This window comes from Oryctolagus cuniculus, chromosome 7 (genome assembly GCF_964237555.1).
Source record: "Oryctolagus cuniculus chromosome 7, mOryCun1.1, whole genome shotgun sequence".
In the NCBI taxonomy this organism is placed as follows: Eukaryota; Metazoa; Chordata; class Mammalia; order Lagomorpha; family Leporidae; genus Oryctolagus; species Oryctolagus cuniculus.
In genome coordinates, this window is record NC_091438.1 from 70,785,781 (window position 1) to 70,804,121 (window position 18,341).

At 42.6% G+C, this 18,341-nt stretch overlaps 1 long non-coding RNA gene and 1 pseudogene across 2 annotated transcripts; one reads left to right on the forward strand and one right to left on the reverse strand.

Moving 5' to 3' along the window:
• The first annotated feature begins 5,676 nt into the window (after window positions 1-5,676).
• LOC108177700 (uncharacterized) lies at window positions 5,677-12,569 on the forward strand. 2 transcript variants are annotated; one of them, XR_011390555.1, is made up of 3 exons: window positions 5,677-6,133; window positions 6,914-7,091; window positions 7,626-12,569. It is a non-coding gene; the product is annotated as an uncharacterized lncRNA (long non-coding RNA). The 2 variants fall into 2 exon arrangements; XR_007923959.2 differs by lacking the exon at window positions 5,677-6,133 and adding an exon at window positions 6,210-6,420 and having other exon boundaries at window positions 7,626-12,568.
• A 2,252-nt stretch (window positions 12,570-14,821) lies between these two features.
• LOC138850359 (zinc finger protein 70-like) lies at window positions 14,822-16,114 on the reverse strand (annotated as a pseudogene).
• Between the last annotated feature and the right edge of the window lie 2,227 nt (window positions 16,115-18,341).

The window sequence follows — 18,341 nt, forward strand, 5'->3', positions numbered from 1 at the left end:
AGAAGGAGGTACCTTTCTCTGAAGGGAGCAGAGAACGTCCACTCTGACTATGACCTTGTCTAAATAAGATTGGAGTCTGCGAACTCAAAAGGCTTCCATAGCCTTGGCAACTCATGACAAGAGCCTCTGGTTATTACTGATGCCATAAACAAGAATGCCAATTTATTATGTCAACAACAGGAGTCACTGTGCACTGACTCCCCATGTAGGATCTCTGTCCTTAATGTGTTGTACAATGTGAATTAATGCTATAACTAGTACTCAAACAGTACTTTACACATCGTGTTTCTGTGTGGGTGCAAACTGTTGTAATCTTAGTATATATACTAAACTGATCTTCTGTATATAAAGAGAATTGAAAATGAATCTTGATGTGAATGGAATGGGAGAGGGAGCAGGAGATGGGATGGTTGCAGGTGGGACGGAAGCTATGGGGGGGAAAACCACTGTAATCCAAAAGTTGTAATATCTCTTTCAGAGATTTATTGTCACATTATCTAAGATCATACATATCAGAATTCTTTGCTGATTTTAAAGAATAATATAAATATAAGTAATCATCACCATGTAGGAGATATTACTTGTCCTTTTTATTGAACCATCCATTCATCCATCTTTTTATTCATCCATTATCTATGTATTTTTAAAAAAGTTTTGTTTATTTGAAAGTCAGAGTTACACAGAGAGGGGAGAGACAGAGAGAGAGAGAGGTCTTTCATCCTCTGGTTCACTCTCCAATTGGCTTCAATGGCAGGAGCTGCACCCATCCAAAGGAGCCAGGAGCCTCCTCCAGGTCTTCCCATGCATGTGCAGGGGCACAAAGATTTGGGCCATCTTCTACTGCTTCCCCAGTCCATAGCAGAGAGCTGGATTGGAAGTGGAGCAGCTGGGACTAGAACTGGCGCCCATATGGGATGCTGGCACTGCAGGTGGCAGCTTTACCCGCTATGCCACAGCACTGGCCCCTATTATCTATGTACTAAAGGCCATTTGCAATGATGAAAAGTATGCTTCCTTCCCCTTAGGGAGCCCACAATCTTGGTAGCAGACAGGCACAAAAATGAACAGCCATCACAGAGTATGAATCAAGCCCGTGGGAGGCAGGTTTGGAACACAGTTCATATGAACCACTTAAGGTAGCTGGAAGGGAAGTTTCACATAGGAGGTGGTATTTAAGATAAGATCCAGGGGTGGGTGTTTAGTATAGTAGTTAAGATCCTGCTAGGGATGCCCACGTGCTATGTCAGAGTGCTTGAGTTTGACTCACGGCTCTGCTACTGACCCTGGATTCAGCAGATGATGGATAATTCAAGTAATTGGGTCCTTGCCACCCATGTAGGAGATCCCAGTTGCTTCCTGGCTCCTGGCTTTGACCTGATGGGTCCTGCTGTTATAAGCATTTGGGGAGTGAACCAAAGGATAAAAGGTCTGTCTGTCTGCCCTTTATATAAAATGAAAGATGTAAATTATAGAAGTGTATGTTGATGTGGGATGTTGTAGGGTAGGTGGGAGATATTCCAGGAAAGAAAACAGACTAGGTAAAGATATGGACCTTTGAGAATGCAAATTGTGTTGTAAACTTATGAGATCATGAAGTCTGAAATACAGACATCAAAGTGAATGGGCAGAAGAGGGCCAACCAGGTTAGTGGAGCTCTGTCATCAAGGGTCTTATACATAGAGTTAGGGAAGTTAGAATTTATTTAGATTCTAGGAGAGGGGAAATTAAAAATTCCAGTCTAGCAGTCTAGCAGTACTGTGGAAGCTGTAGCGGAAGGAATAAGTCCAGAATCAAATTAATGGCAGTGGGGCAGGCTCTCCTGTTCACTATGTGGAGACTTAGGCAGTGACATGGCCATGAATTGTCTTGAAACTAGCCATGAGGAAGCTGAAGTCTCCGCAGGGTGCCAAGTGGGAAGAGAAATGAACTGGGAGCCAGTGCCGAGGCTCACTAGGCTAATCCTCTGCATAGCGGCGCCGGCACACCGGGTTCTAGTCCCGGTTGGGGCGCCGGATTCTGTCCCGGTTGCCCCTCTTCCAGGCCAGCTCTCTGCTGTGGCCAGGGAGTGCAGTGGAGGATGGCCCAGGTGCTTGGGCGCTGCACCCCATGGGAGACCAGGAAAAGCACCTGGCTCCTGGCTCCTGCCATCGGATCAGTGCGGTGCGCCGGCCGCAGCGCGCCGACCGCGGCGCGCCGACCGCGGCGGCCATTGGAGGGTGAACCAACGGCAAAAGGAAGACCTTTCTCTCTCTGTCTCTCTCTCTCACTGTCCACTCTGCCTGTCAAAAAAAAAAAAAAAAAAATGAACTGGAGGGGCAAGTGTTCATCTGCTATGCTAATAAGGCTCCCATTGAAATGTCTATGGTTGCGTTCTTGAGAATTCTTCCTCACACACTGTGCATCCTCCAGTTTTCTGTGTGAGGCTGGCATCCAGGGAAACAGGTGTATTGATAGGCATATAGCAGGTGTATTTATAATGTTGCTCTTATTTTGATCATTACATTCAGTCTCATGTTCCTTTAAAACTCACTCCAAGTAGAAGTACCATCAAATTGTAGCAAAATTGTCATTTTGTGTTTTTTCTTGGTTTTCATCTTCATTTTCTGGAAGGAGCATCAGAAAATGGGCAAGTCAGAGACTTAGATAATTCAAAAATTCTTTAAATAATTTCTGACTTTCCCTCTCCACTGACCAGGATAAATAAAAACAGACATCTGAAAGAATAATATTTATGGATTTCCCTACGTATGAATACATGTATATATATATATATCTTTCCTTAAGCATAAATTAAAATCAATGCTTGTTCTCAAAATTTGTATTAATAAGTACAGAGTATCATAGAATATAATAAGGGTGCTGAGTCTGGGGTCAGGCTGCCTGGTTTCAAATTCTGGCTTAGCTTTGACCAAGTTACTTCTCTAAAGTCAGTTTCTTCAGCTACAAAATAGAGAAAATTATAGTTCATGGAAGTTCAAAGTGTTTGGAGGAGTTCAATGAATACAGGAGGCTTACAACAGGGCTTGGACTATCGTAGGAGCATAATCAGTGTCAATTAATATTATTATCCTTGGTTAATTTTCATGTTACTGAGGAAGCAAGTTTGCTCAGGTGTATTTATAAAGACAGAATTGTAAAATTTAAATCTAAGGCAAGCCAAAGACTTGCCTCTGTTCCACCCGGAGTAACATACAGTCAGAAAACAAAGAAAGAGACACATGGGAATTGCGAGGTAACTTAAACTCCTTTTAGAGTCATCTTTCTAATTACAGCTTCTGCATCTTGGATATTTGCAAACCTCTCTTCTCTAGCACAGTTAATTCTGGATCGAACTGTTCCCTGTTCCCATCCTCCCCCAGGGGTCAGCTAGCCTTGAACCTGGCCTTTCTGACTTACACATGCCCCAGTACAGACCTGCTTTACAAGTGTTAGAATTTCTGGGTCCTCACCATTGACTAAATGCCATGCATGACCCAGGAGGCATCTGTGTTGCCTATTAATAGAGTTGTGTCTGGGTTGGTGCCAACTCCGCCTGCACCAGAGACACTTAATAACCTCCTAATGACTTCAAACAAGCTTTCTAGAATGGCAATAATAAGTATCATCAACCTTAACTGTACTTGAGATTGTTAAGTCTGGAAAACACAAGGGACTGCTTTTCATTGAAAGAACGAATTGATGGGGTCCGTGCTGTGGTGTAACTGGTAAAGCTACACCTGCGATGCTGACATCCCAGATGGGTACGAAGTTCATGTCCCTGCTAATGGCCAGGGGAAAACAGCAGAGGATGGCCCAAGTGCTTGCTCCCCTGCCACTCACATGGGAGACTTGGATGGATGAATATCCTAGCTTCTGGCTCCGGCTTGTCCCAACCCTGACTGTTGAGGCCATCAAGGGGGTGAACTGGTAGATGGAAGATCACTCTCCTCTCTCTATAACTCTTCTAAATCTTTTAAAAGATTTATTTATTTTTATTTGAAAGTCAGAGTTAGAGAGAGGAGAGGCAGAGAAAGAGATAAAAAGGTCTTCCATCCGATGGTTCACTCCCCAACTGACCGCAACGGCCGGAACTGCACCGATCCGAAGCCAGGAGCCAGGAGCTTCTTCTGAGTCTCCCACATGGGTGAAGGATCCCAAGGACTTGGGCCATCTTCTACTGCTTTCCCAGGCCACAGCAGAGAGCTGGATTGGAAGTGGAGCAGCCGGGTCTCAAACCGGCGCCCATATTGAATGCCAGGGCGTTAACCCACTGCACCACAGGGTCGGCCTCAATAAATTAATCTTAGAGGAGAGACAGCATCATTTAAAAAAATGAATGAATTGATATATGGATGCAGAAAGGATTTCCTCTCCTTAATTCACAAAATGTGTAAAAGAAAGGCAATGGAAGAAACTGGTAAATTTGATTTAAAAAAATTAAAACACACTGTCAAAAGTCATAAGCAATATTGAGACACAGATTCCAATTTTAGAACATTTTATGAGTTATGACAAATCAGATATTAATTTCCTTGAAGTGTAAATAACAAAAATCAAGCAAAATACTGAAAGTGGAGTAAGGATGAGAGGAAATAATTTAAGGAGTAAATAATTAAAATCAATAAACATGACAAGTTTTCAACTTTACTAGTAATCATATAAATAATGAAGAGATAGTATTTTATGGCTTGTGAAATCAGTAATGATATTTCTGACCATAAAATTTATTCTGTCTTACATTGTCTAATTAGTACAATCATGTCAGAAATAGAATCTGACAACATGTAGCAAGGGACTTAGAAAAATCTTTTCCATTTGATTCAGTGACTTTAGTTCTAGTAATCTCTTCTATGGAGGTAGAGATGTATGTTTATGACAGTATTGTTAGTGATAGCAAATAAACCTAGTGATGTTAGCAACAAAAAGTAAAGGAAAAAAAAATTCAAAACCTGGGCACAAGTATTCCTCGTGAGCTAAAAATAGACAATTACCAGGCTGGTGCTGTGGCGTAGAAGGTTAAGCCTCTGCACAATGTCCCAACTGCTCTACTTCCAAACTAGCTTCCTACTGGTGCACCTGGGAAAGAAGCAGAAGATGGCCCAAGTGCTTGGGCTCCTGTGCCCATGTGGGAAACCCAGAAGAAACTCCTGGCTTCTGGCTTTAGCCTGGCACAGCCCTGGCCATTGTGGCCATTTGGGGAGTGAACTAGTGGATGAAAACACACACACATGCACACTCTCTTTCTCTCTTTCTCTGTCTCTCTCCTTTTCTGTATCTCTGACTTTCAAATAAATAAATAAATCTTTAAAAAGATAGGCAATGACCAATTAGAGTCAGGTCTGCTCATATGGTGGAGTCATTAAAACTGTCCATTGCCAACCGTATATTGAAATAATTTTTAATAACATGAAAATATATTCATATATACATTATGCTTCATTACATGTATTATATGTGATACACTTGTTTTGCTAAGTTGTAATTAACAACTTTTTGGAAGAAGAATTTTATTACTCTAGGAATGTATGCGTACATATAGAAAGAGCTACAGGAAGCTTAAAATAGCAAGAAAAATCCCATTATCTTGATTTATGTTGTATTTTTGCATATTTTAAACTTTAATGTACTATGATCCCCTGGGTAAGAACAGTCAGGTATTATTTTCTCTTTTTGTAGATAAAGATACCAAAGCATATGAAGATGGCTGGCATGGGTAAGGTCCCAGAGCTGAGGAAAGACAGAGCTGAAATTTGAACATGATCGTTTGATGGCTATGTCTAGAACTACTTTCACTAAACAAAGGAGACTGTATGATCACTTGACTAGAATATCTACAGCTATAGAGAGGCCTAGAAATGTTGGGAACCTATAGTTATAACTCCTGGTGTTTTACAAGTGTTAAATAGGAAACACCAATTCAGATTCCAGGTAGCAGTTATACGCAGATGGACAATTCTACAGGATGAAGGAAATGATTATATAAAGCATGTTAGCGCACTGACTAAATTGAAAAGCCTTTGATATGAGTCATCCTTGAGCGCTGTGGAGGAAAGTAAGTGGGCATTATCTCATTCTACATAAAGGGAAGCAAACTCATAAATATGGGAAGAATATTCTTTCTGCTCTCACACACTGAGACAGTGGACAAGATGAGGTAAACCTTACATTCCTTGCTTCCTATGTCATGTGGTAACCTCGTACTCCTAGAGCCCCAAACAGGCTGCTTTCCTGGGGAAGTATTCAGGGCCTGCAGTGGGTGAGTGAACAAAAGCACTACACACTGAAGTGCCTGCCTCTCTAGTTTTGATTTCAAGTCAGAGCTTGAACATTCTTAGCCGAGAGTTCTGGGATGAGAAAAATGAGCATCGGAGTAACGTCAGGTTCACCAGAAAGACTCAGCATGGATTCTTTTGTATTTGAAGAAACCTGTACTGTGATTTGGTATGGGAAGTCTCTGGGGAGTCAGTATCTTCTGGTTGCCATTCATTTTTTGTCTCTTCGGAGCCTATTTATTTCATTTCATCAATAAGTACTCATTTATATAATTTCCATTTCTCCTTTAAGGGATTCTCTAATTCAAACTCTGCAAGTTTTTTTTTTTTTTCAGTTTTTTCTTTGTCTAGTTAGGGTGGTATTTTTCTTTCTGAATTTTCTAAATATTTTTCTTAATTGGACCAATTGCTTACATACATAGTGTTCTTTATTCTTAAAATGTAAAATGCTATGCTTATGTCAAATATTCTACTTTAATGCTGTGACATACTTAAAAATATTCTGTACAAAAAAGATACCAGTAAATATTAACAGCTGAATTGGAAGTAATATGATTCGTACATATCTAGAACACTATCTAATATTAGTGTTTGGCAAACATTCTATTGTTTCACAATGAGAAATGCTTTGTGAAGTTCTAATACCACTTATTTGTCTCCAGAGCTGGTGTGTCCATTTCTGGTTGAATCTTTAAAGGATTGCTTCACCTCAGGCCTGGTATTTAACCCTTGCATTTAGACTCCTGGCAAATGAGAAATGTTCATTGGCTGGGTTAGACTATGGTTCATAAGGTGCCAGGTGATCGGAGGGTGACAAAATCATATACCCATGACTCAAAGGTAAGATCAGTTTATGTGTATCCTTCTTGAATGTAAGATTGTTGCTTTAGGCACTTTGAATATTTCTTTGAATTTAATGGGGTTATAATACACCTAGGGAAAGAAACAAAATATATTTATATAAAATTAAATAGTGGTATACAACAAGCAGTAATCAAGACAATTTGAAATATACAGAACACGCATTCCAGTGGAACAGGACGCATATGTGGGAGAAATCATGGTGGAATCATGCAGAAAGTCTTCAGGGAGAATTGGGAAGAGTGACAGTGCCGTATAAGGAATAATTGCATTGATTTTGGATAAAGACATGCCTGGGTTTGAGTTCTGGCTTTATGGTATTGAAAGTTATTTTTCCACTCTAAGTTTTGATTGTTTTCCACTAAACTGCTTGATAAAATCCTCTTTGTAGCTGTGTTGCATGAATTAGATAAAATAATGCATGAAAAGCATTCAGTTTAGTTCCTGTGGTAAAAATAGTATCTGCTGTTAAATAAAGTGGAACTTGAATGATGGGCTGTATTTTCATTGCAGGATCGAAGACACAAGGAGCAGGAGACACAGGGAAGAAAAATAAAGGCAGAAAATCCTGCTAGTGGATCAAAGGCATGCACAAGGGTTAGAAGGCCTGAACATGCAGCTATGTTTAAGGCTAACAGAAGCACACCACATTGAAGTTATTTATTTGTTTATTTTTATGGCTGAGGATGTCTTGAAGAGGACATTTAAATTAGGTTAGAAAACATGACTTAAGTTGGTGGCTTGACATTTCTGAGATGCTACCTTTGGCCAGGTGAATGTCCTAAATGTGTTTAGTTTCCTGCTTTCACAGTACCGAGGGTGCCTTACACATTGTAGAGTTCTTTAACACATCTGTGAGGTAGGAAGAACAGTGGGAAAAAATGCCTGACATGGACTGAATGGCTCACAGCAGGTGTGTATGTCTCACAGATGGGCCTGACTCTGGGTTTTCTGTTTCCCAGAGCATCCCTGTGAAAGCTCATGAGGCCAATCTCAGTTTTTCTCATTAGACATCTGTTCCGGGGGAGAAAGGAGGAGAGCAAAGCACTGTGAGGGCTCAAGCAAGAGACTCCACAGTTTGTTGCAAATGAGTCATACACACAGTATTGCTTAACATATACAGAATATAGGTCTGTAATTATGGAAACATTTACACAGCTTCCACAATAGAAAGTGTCAATAAGCAGGTGTGTCTCATATTTACAAAATAGACTCATTGCATTTCTAAAATGTTCTTTTTCAATATATTTCACGTTAGACTTGTGATTTTTCTTTGGACAGCTAATAGCTTTTTTGCCCTTTTCTGTGATGAATGAGTAGGTGCACAGAGTTGGCAAATGCTAATGACACAATGCAAACTTTGAAGCATAGGTATGTTCACCAAAGTCCTAAAGCGGGATGATAAAGAACGTACGTGGTTTTCCTCATTGTTCTGTGAGTACTGAAAGGCAATCTTCTCAAGCACTAATAATTGAAGAACTTGGGTTGCAAGGATGCTCAGGGCTCACTTGGCTTATTTTTAAGCTTTATTTATTTAGTTGAAAGAGTGACAGAGAAGGAGGGACACAGAGAGGTCTTCCACCCACTGGTTTCCTGCTCAAATGGCTACAATGGTCAGGCAAGGGCCAGGCTGAAGCCAGGGACCTGGAATGCCATTTGGGTTTCCCATATGGTGGCAGGGGTCCAGGTACTTCCGTCATCTTCCACTGCCTTCTTAAACCATCATCTGCCCTATTTTTATGGAAGAGAGCTGAGTACAAGAGAATAAGTGAGAAATTCTTCAGCTTCGCTTCTTGTTGGAATCACCTATGGAGATTTAAAAACGATGGCTGCCTAAGCCCTATCTCCAATCTGTGATGTAGTTGGTTTGGTGAGTACTTAGGAACCTGGAGTTTGAAAAGCCTCATAGGTGATTCTTCCATGCAGTCCATGATTGGAAACCACTTTGTTAAGCAAGTTATATGATACCACTTGTACTAATTTACTTACATGCTCTTAATTAGATTTGTCAGTAGGGACCAAAACTATAAGATCTTAAACTCTCTCTTCAGGACTCAAAACTTTTGTCTTGTATTCCTTTGTTCTTCTGATTTGCCTTCTCCTTCCTACTATTCCAATTTCAACTGTCAAAATAAGTTACCATAAAGAGTCAATAGAGGCATCATTTGGAAGTGTAGCTGACTAATCTGTATTTGTGTGTTAACTAGAGACAAAAACCCTGCTAGAAAAAGCCTTCATAACCTTGAAATAATAAACCATAAGCCATTACTTAATTAGCCTGTGAGTAGACAATCTGGTTTTTCTTTATCAAGTAGACTAGCTGGCTCACCCAAGAGATCTTCCAAGTCTTTAGTTCAAAACACTTGAATATGCAAGCTTATTGTATAGCTGGCATCTGAGAACAGAAAGACTGTCACTTCAGTTGCAAAGACAACTATTCTTTCTACTCAGTTGGGATGTTTCCTCTCTAGTCCCAGTTCCTCTGTAAATATGAAAGACAGGAAATCAGAATTGTTTTCCTGAAACAAGAATTAAGTATATTTGGCTGTGTTTGGACAAAATGCGCCTCTTCATGTGCTTTGAAATCTGGGAAGCTGTGAATTCTGTTAGCCCCGCAACTGTACCTTAATATGAGAACTCTGCTTTGTGCTTTGTACTGTTTGTCTTTAGAAACTTTACATGGTTCTTTCTATAAGATTGTATTTAAGTAATTAGACAATTATGATTTCATATTTCTTTCATAGAGCCTCACAGAAAGTAAGGCATCTGAACAATGAATTCATTGATTAGAATTCCTGCTGTTATTATAAGTTTTCTTCTCTAGAATGATAGCATGTTGATTTTTTTTCCTATGGGAGGATTATAAGTATTTGTGGAAATTACCCATTAGGAATATGCCTTTATTTTATTACAGTTAGTAAGGTGTAGAAAGAGAGAACAGAAAGAGTTATGGAAGGTAAAAGAAATACATCATGAGGACTTAATTCTGTAATTTAGGACTTTTATGCCTGACTTTAAATTTTGGCCATGATTAACTAGGTTGTATCAAATTTTCTCTCACCAAAATACATATGTGCCAAATGAAGAACAATTAAATAATTGTTTACAGGAAATGAGCAGTCAACTGAGATCCCTGTGACAAGTGACACACAGCAGCCACATTCTGCCTTCATCTTTTATTTCTCTCCAAGGTGCTCTTTCTAAATCATTGCGTGGGAGAATAGAACCCAAGCAGAAATCAGCAGTCTTGCAGTCAGAGGAAACAGTTGCTGATGTTCAAAGTTACTGTGGTGACTGGAATTTGAGAAGGTAAATATTAGCTAGGAGAGAGCTGTAGAGAAAGAATCCCAAAAAACCAACATAAAAATTCACTTTGAGTCTTTGGCTGACTCATAAAGTTCTGCAATCACAGAATGAGATTTTTGGGAGACAGCAGAGAAAAGATGCAGATTTCTGAAGTCGTGCAGTCCTAGGAAGACACTGACTCCAGCTGGTGAATTCCATTTTACTGCAAATGACAGGATTTCATTTTTTTTTAAACCACTGAGTAATATTCCATGGTGTATAAATACCGTAATTTCTTTATCTAGTCATCAGTTCATGGACATCTGGGTTGATTCCACATCATAGCTATTGTGAATTGAGCTGAAATGAATATGGGGGTACAGATAACTCTTTCATTTGATTTCATTTTGTTTGGGTAAATTCCCAGGAGCGGAATTGCTGGATCATATGGTAGATCTATTTTCAGATTTCTGAGATGTCTCCATACTGTCTTCCACAATGGCTGTACCAGTTTACATTCCCCGCAATAGTGGATTAGGCTATCTTTCCCTCCACATCCTTGCAAGTATTTATTGCTGGTTGATTTCTGTATAAGACCTATTCTAAATGGGTTGAGGTGAAACCTCATTGTGGTTTTGATTTGCATTTCCTGATGGCTGGTGATCCTGATCATTTTTCATGTGTCTGTTGGCCATTTGGATTTCCTCTTTTGGGAAATGTCTGTTTAAGTGTTTTGCCCATTTCTCGACTAGGTTGTTTGTTTTGTTGTTGTTGAGTTTTTTGATCACTTTATATATTCTGGTTATTAATCCTTTATTCTGATTATTTGCATGGTTTGCAAATAATTTCTCCCAATTTGTTGGTTGCCTCTTCACTTTCCTGTTTCTTTTGCAGTACAGAAGCTTCTCAATTTGATGTAATCCCATTTGTTAATTTTGGCTTTTATTGCCTGTGCCTTTGGGGTCTTTTCCAGGAACTCTGCCTGTGTCTGGCTTTGTTTTTGTTATTTAAGTTTGCTTTGGCTAGTCTGGGTCTCCTATGTATCCATATGAATTTCAGCATCATTTTTCTATATCTGAGAAGAATGTCCTTGGTATTTTGATTGGAATTGCATTGAATCTGAATTTTGTATTTGATAGGGTGGACATTTTTGATGATATTGACTCTTCCAATGAATGAACATGGAAGATTTTTTCCATTTTTTGTGTCTTTTTCTATTTCTTTCTTTAACGTTTTTTAGTTTTTATAGTAGAGATATTCGCATCCTTGGTTAAATGTATTCCAGGGTATTTAAATTTTGAAGCCATTGTGAGTGGGATTGTTCTTAGAAGTTCTTTCTCAACAATGGCCTTATCTGTGTATACAAAAGCTATTGTTTTTTTGTGTGTTAATTTTATATCCTGCCACTTTACCAAATTATTTTATGAACTCCAATAGTATCTCAGTGGAGTCTTTTGGATATCCTATATATAGAATCATGCCATCTACAAACACTGATAGTTTGACTTCCTCCTTCCCAATTTGTATTCCTTTTTTTTTTTTTTTTCCTTGCCTAATGGTTCTGGCTAAAAAAAATCCAGGGCTATATTGAATAGCAATGGTGATAGTGGGCATCCATGTCTGGTTCTGGATCATAGTGGGAATGCTTCCAATTCTTCTCTATTCATTAAGATATTGGCCATGAGTTTGTCATAAATTGCCTTGATTGTGTTGAAGAATGTTCCTTTTTTTAAGATTTATTTATAATTTTGAAAGGCAGACTTACAGAGAGGCAGAAGCAAAGGCAGAGAGAAGGAGAAAGAGATCATCCATCTACTAGTTCACTCCCCAGTGGCTGCAAAGACCACAGCTGTGCCAATCCAAAGTCAGAAGCAAGGGGCTTCTTCAGGTCTCACACAGGTACAGGACCGAAGCCCTTGTTCCATCTTCTACTGCTTTCCCAGGCCATAGCAGAGAGCTAGATTCAAAGTAGAGGAGCCCAATCTCAAACCAGTGCCCATATAGTTGCTGGCACTTGCTATACCACAGCACTGACCCCTAGGAATGTTCCTTCTATACTCAATTTGCTTAAGGCTTTCTTCATGAAAGGATGTTGTATTTCATCAAGTGCTTTCTCTGCATCTATTGAGGTAATCATATGGGTTTGTTCTTCAGTTTATTAATGTGATATATTTATTGATTTGCAAATGTTGAAACATTCCTGCATCTCAGGGATAAATCCTGCTTGGTCTGGATGAATGATCTTTCTGATGTGTTGTGGATTCGATTGGCTAGTATTTTGTTTAGGATTTTTACATCTATCTATGTTATTCAGGGAAATTAATCTATAGTTCTCCTTCTGTGATGTATTATTTTCTTTTTCTTTGAGAGTACACAAATGCTTTATAAAAACTGATAATATATCCAACCTCAAAGAAGTTCTTATGGATACATAAGACATGTTGATGCCACAGGTCTATGAGAAATAAGCAGCAATGATGACCTCAGCAGAAATATTTAAAGAAAATAGTAACCCTTGAACTCAAAGGAAATTCTTATTAGCATAACAAAAAATCACATGTCAAAACTTATGTAGTGCAAAGTCATAACTCTAAGAAACAAAATCACAATGTACCAGAAATATCAGAAATATGATTATATCTAAGCAGAATGGCAAACTAGTAAGCCAGTTTTATTTTTTCAGAAGAGAGAAGAAGAGACTTTGGCAGAACAATTGAGTTAGCTGAACAAAATCACGAGTTGGCTTAAAGCACTCAACACCTAAGTAAGCCACTTCCATGAGAAGAGGGAAAATGTAAGACAAAGAAAACAACCAAATGAAAAGATGACCCAAATGTTGATGGGGACAACCCCTTAGAACCTGACATTCTTTGAAACTCTAAAGGAGAAGACTTCTTCAAAAACACACAACAGTGCCAAGAATTTGTACCAAAGGAACTAGGTTCTGCTCACTGGTCTTATCTTGCTGTGGAAGCTCCCAAGGGAGTGGGGAGTGAGGTCTTAATCCTTCGGTTAGGTGAAAAGAAGAGGGAGGGAGCAGGAGGAAGAGAAAGTGCATATAAAATGGGAGGGCAGGGGAAACCCGGTTGAGAAGCTGGGTGTGGGTGTGGAGGGTGTCCAGCAGGGGACGGCCTGAGCTGCAGGTGACTGGCTCAGAAGCAGGTGTAACGGGGATCGGCTGAAACCAGCGTGGAGCTGTGGGAAAGCCGCCCACCAACGCTTTTAAGGAGAGCGGTGTCGTGTGCAAAATGATGCTCTGAAAATCAATTTGGCTGCATTACGGCAGACGGATGGAGAGGGAGGGGCTCTGAGCAAGTGGGACAAGCCTGTCCGACATGAGACAGGGCAGCTGAAGTGAGCAGCGACAGCACCTCTGGGTTTATGTGAGTCCAGCCGTAAACGTTGGCCTTCACCGCGGCTCAGGTTGCCACTTTCTCCGCTAGATCTAAATAGCATGGAGGAGCGAACACTAGAGATTCTGAAGCTGGGTATAAATTAGCCTGGTCCATCAGCCGGATGCTGTCCGTACCTGAGCCCTCTCCTGGGGCCCTGGGAATGGGGCGACTGGGGTAGAATGGCCCCCAAGCTCCGTTCAGACGCTGGGAGCTGTGGGGGACGTGCTCAAGCCCGCGTGTGGACGCCACAGCAGCAAGCAGCACCTGCAGGCCTCGAGCTGGAGGTGGTGAGGGGGAGCCTTGATCAGCGAGAGGCTTCTGCAAACCCTGCTGCTGTGGAAACCAGGTGGGGATGCGCCTCCAGACTGTGGGGTAGGGGCCCCTCCAGGTCTCTGTCCTCCACTGCCAGCCAAGGCCACGTGGCTCCACTCTGAGCAGGTGCCTCACACCAACCCTTGGAGGTACCCGGCCGAGTCCCCTCACCCCAAACTCACAGATGGGCCAACGGAGCTTGGGGGAGGTCGTGCTCTAGGTCACACGGGTGGGAGGGACGGAACTGACCCTTGAACCCTGCCTGAGCCACAAGTCCCTCTGCGGAGCCATATCCCTCGACACTAGGGGTGGGGGTTGGGGAAGGCCACAGGACCCCCCGCGGGGGACACAGGCCAGGCTGCTGCACAAAGCATGCTGTGGTCTAGGGCGCAGACCCTCCTTTGCTCCCTTAGCCTGTTTTGGCGGCCCATATCCCAAGCTGGCAGAGAACTCCACTCTTTCCTGTCGCTTTTTGAAGCTGTTTCTGAAGCTCTTGGAAGCTCCAGACTATAAGGTGGGGGGTGTGGGGGGAGTTCATTGCCTGGCCGTCTTTCTGGGTTCCTGTTCTCTCTTCCCGACATGCACGTCCCTAGATTCTGGGGAAAAGCAGAGAGAGGGCATAAGGACACCTCGCAGGCTCGGGAGGCGGACTTGAGAATGCAGAGATGAGGACAGTCGCTCCCTCTTGGGGCTCGCCTCCTTGCAGCCGCAGCTCCCTTAAACTCCAGAGGACCTGCCAGCGCGTGGCCTTCCAGCTGGCCAGGGGACCCCGTTATCAGGGAGGTAAGGCAGGGTCTTGGAGACACCGCGAGGCAGATCCAGGCATCTTCCTATGGTGCGCCTCGGCAGCATGACCTTCTGATGCCGGATCAGGTGCGAGCTGCCCCTGTAGGCCTTGTCGTAATGACTGCACACGTAGGTCTTCTCCCGCGTGTGCATTTTGGAGTGCTTGATGAGCGCTGAGCGGTGGCGGAAGGCTTTGCAGCACTCGCCCGCATAGGGCTTCTTGCCGGTGTGGACGCGCTGGTGCTGGATGAGCGGCAGGCTGTGCCCGAAGGCCTTGCCGTACTCCTGGTAGCACTCATAGGGCTTCTTCCCGGGTGCGTCTTGCGGTGCCCGATGAGGTTGGCGCTCTGGCTGAAGGCCTTGCCGCACTCCTCGCAGGCGTAGGGCTTCTTCCCGGTGTGGATGCGCTGGTGCCGGTGCCGGATGAGGTGGGACCTGGGACAGAGGCCTTCCCGCACGGCTCGCACTCGCGAGGCTTCTTCGGGGTGCTGGCTCAGGCCCGGCCCTGGCTGAAGGACTTCCCGCACTCCTTGCGGGGGTAACGCCTCCTCCCCGTGTGGATCCGCTCGTGCTTGCGGAGGCTGGAGCAAGGCCTTGGGTGTGAGTCTTCCGTGCTGTCTGAGGGCGGAGCTCTGGCAGAAGGCCTTGCTGCTCTCACGGCCCTCGTTCGGCCTCTCCCCAGTGTGGATCACCAGGTGTCGGAGAAGGTGGGAGCTCTTGGCTGAAGGCTTTGCCACACTCGCGGCCCGCGTAGGGTTTGGCTGGCTGCAGGGCTCTGTGAGGTGCCTTGGGGCCCGCATGCCCCTCGCCCGCGTCCTGGCAGTCGCCTGGACTGGCATCTTCCCCAGGGCGGATTGTCTGACACAGGCTAAGGTCAGATTTCTGGAGGAAGGTCTGGTTCAACAGCTCCTCATCTGGGGATCTGGCTCCCAGGGAGAGGCTCAGAGACTGCACGGGGCTCGGGCACAGGCTGAAACTCCCCCTGTAATCATCCTGCTCCTCGTCCAGTTCTCCAAGAGGGAGCTCCTTGTAGGTGACGGACATTTGCTCCAAGCCTCTTTCCTGGGGAAAAGGGTCCCTGAGATCCTCCCCTGGGAACAGCTTTTGCTGTGCCTCCAGTCTGTCCTCAAACCCAAAGGCCTCGCCAAACTTGGCTGGGGAAGCCTCCATTGTGAATCTAGTGTCGCCCCAACAGTTGGATTTCTTTTACAACACTCCTCTTTGGGCTGCCCTTGCAGTTCTCACAATCTGGGCCAGGGCGGGGCCGCACCTACCTTGCTCCAACCCACTGCCATGCCCCTTGCATCGTTTTCTGGTTTAGGAATTAAGGTAATGCAGGCTTCATAGAAGGCGTTTGGGAGGAGTCCCTTCCTTTCAATTCTTTTGAATAGCTGGAGAAGTGGAATTCTTTAAATGTCTGGTACAATTTAGCAGTGAAGCGGTCTAGTCCTGGGCTTTTCTTTGTTGGGAGGGTCTTTAATACTGATTCGAGCTCCATCTTGGTTATTGCTCTGTTTAGGTTTTCTGGGTCTTCATGGCTCAATTTTGGTAGGTTGTGTGAGTCCAGGATCTATCCATTTCGTCTAGGTTTCCTGATTTGTTGGTGTACAGCTCTTTGTAGAAATGCCTGATGATTCTTTTCATTTCTGTGGTATCTGTTGTTACATTTCCTTTTTCATCTCTGACTTAATTGATTTGGGTCTTCTCCTTTTTTTGGTTAATTGGGCCAATGCTATGTCAATTTTGTTTATTTCTTCAAAAAACAGCTCTTTGTTTCACTAATTTTTGTGTTTTTGTTTCAATTTTGTTTATTTCTTCTCTAATTTTAATTATTTCTTTTTTCCTACTAAATTTAGATTTGTTTTGTTGTTTTCCTAGGCCCTTGAGATGCATTGATAGCTCACTTATTTGGTGCCTTTCTGCCTTTCCAATTTCTTGATTGGGCACCAGTTGCTATAAACTTCCTTCTTCTTTTTTTTTTTTTTTTTTTTTTTTTTTTTTTAAATAGGCAGAGTGGACAGTGAGAGAGAGAAAGACAGAGAGAAAGGTCTTCCTTTGCCGTTGGTTCACCCTCCAATGGCTGCCGCCAGTGCGCTGTGGCCGGCGCACCGCGCTGATCCAAAGGCAGGAGCCAGGTGCTTCTCCTGGTCTCCCGTGGGGTGCAGGGCCCAAGCACTTGGGCCATCCTCCACTGCACTTCCAGGCCATAGCAGAGAGCTGGCCTGGAAGAGGGGCAACCGGGACAGAATCCGGTGCCCCGACCAGGACTAGAACCCAGTGTGCCGGCACCTCAGGCAGAGGATTAGCCTGTTGAGCTGCAGCGCCGGCCATAAACTTTCTTCTTAACACTGCTTTTGCTGTATCCCATATGTTCTGATATGTTGTATTGTTGTCTTCATTCATTTCCAGAATTTTTCTTATCTCTTTTGATTTCTTCTGTGACCCACTGTTCATTCAGCAGCATGTTGTTCAGTCTCCATGTGTTTACATATGATCTAGAGATTCTTGAGTTGTTGATTTCCTGCTTCATTCCATTGTAGTCAGAGAAGATGCATGGTATGATTTTGATTTTTTTGAATTTGCTGAGATTTGCTTTATGGCCTAGCATGTGGTCTATCCTGGAGAAAATTCCATGCACTAGTGAGACAAATGTGTATTCTGCATCTGTAGGGTGGAATGGTCTGTAGATATCTGTTAGGTCCATTTGGTCTACAGTGTTGATTAGTTCTGTTGTGCCCTTGCTGATTTTCTGCCTGGTTGAACTGTCCATTGCTGAAAGTGGAGTGTTGAAGTCCCACCTTGCTGTCGTATTGGAGTCTATATCTCCCTTTAGGTCCATTAACATTTCTTTTATATCACTAGGAGATTATAATTGGATGCAGATATGATTATTGTAGTCTCATCTTCCTGTTGAATTGATCTTTCAACATTACATATGCCTTTATTTGTCTCTTTCAGTGGTTTTTGTATTAAAGTCTATTTTTTCATAAATATTCTTATTGTTTAATTTGGATTTCCCTTACAATTTTACTGGGAGATTTTCTGCATTCACATTCTTTCATAGTGATGACCATGTTTCTGTGTTTCCGTGTGTGATACATCCGTAAGCATCTTTTCTAAGGCTGGATGAGGAGTGCCAAATTCTTTCATTTTCTGTTTGTTATAGAAGGTCTTCATCTCACATTCATTCATAAATGAAAGCTTTGCAGGGTACAGTATTCTGGATTGACAGTTTTTTTTCTTTTAAGATTTGGACTATATCTCTTCTGGTTTGTAGGTTTTCCAATGAGAAGTCAGCTGTGTGTCTAATTGGAGATCTTCTGAAAGTAATCTGGCATTTCCGTCATGCACATTTTGGAATCTTTTCTTTCTGTTTTGCTGTTTAATGTTTGAACACAATGTGTCATGATGATGACGTTTTCTGGTCATGTCTGTTAGGAATTCTATGTGC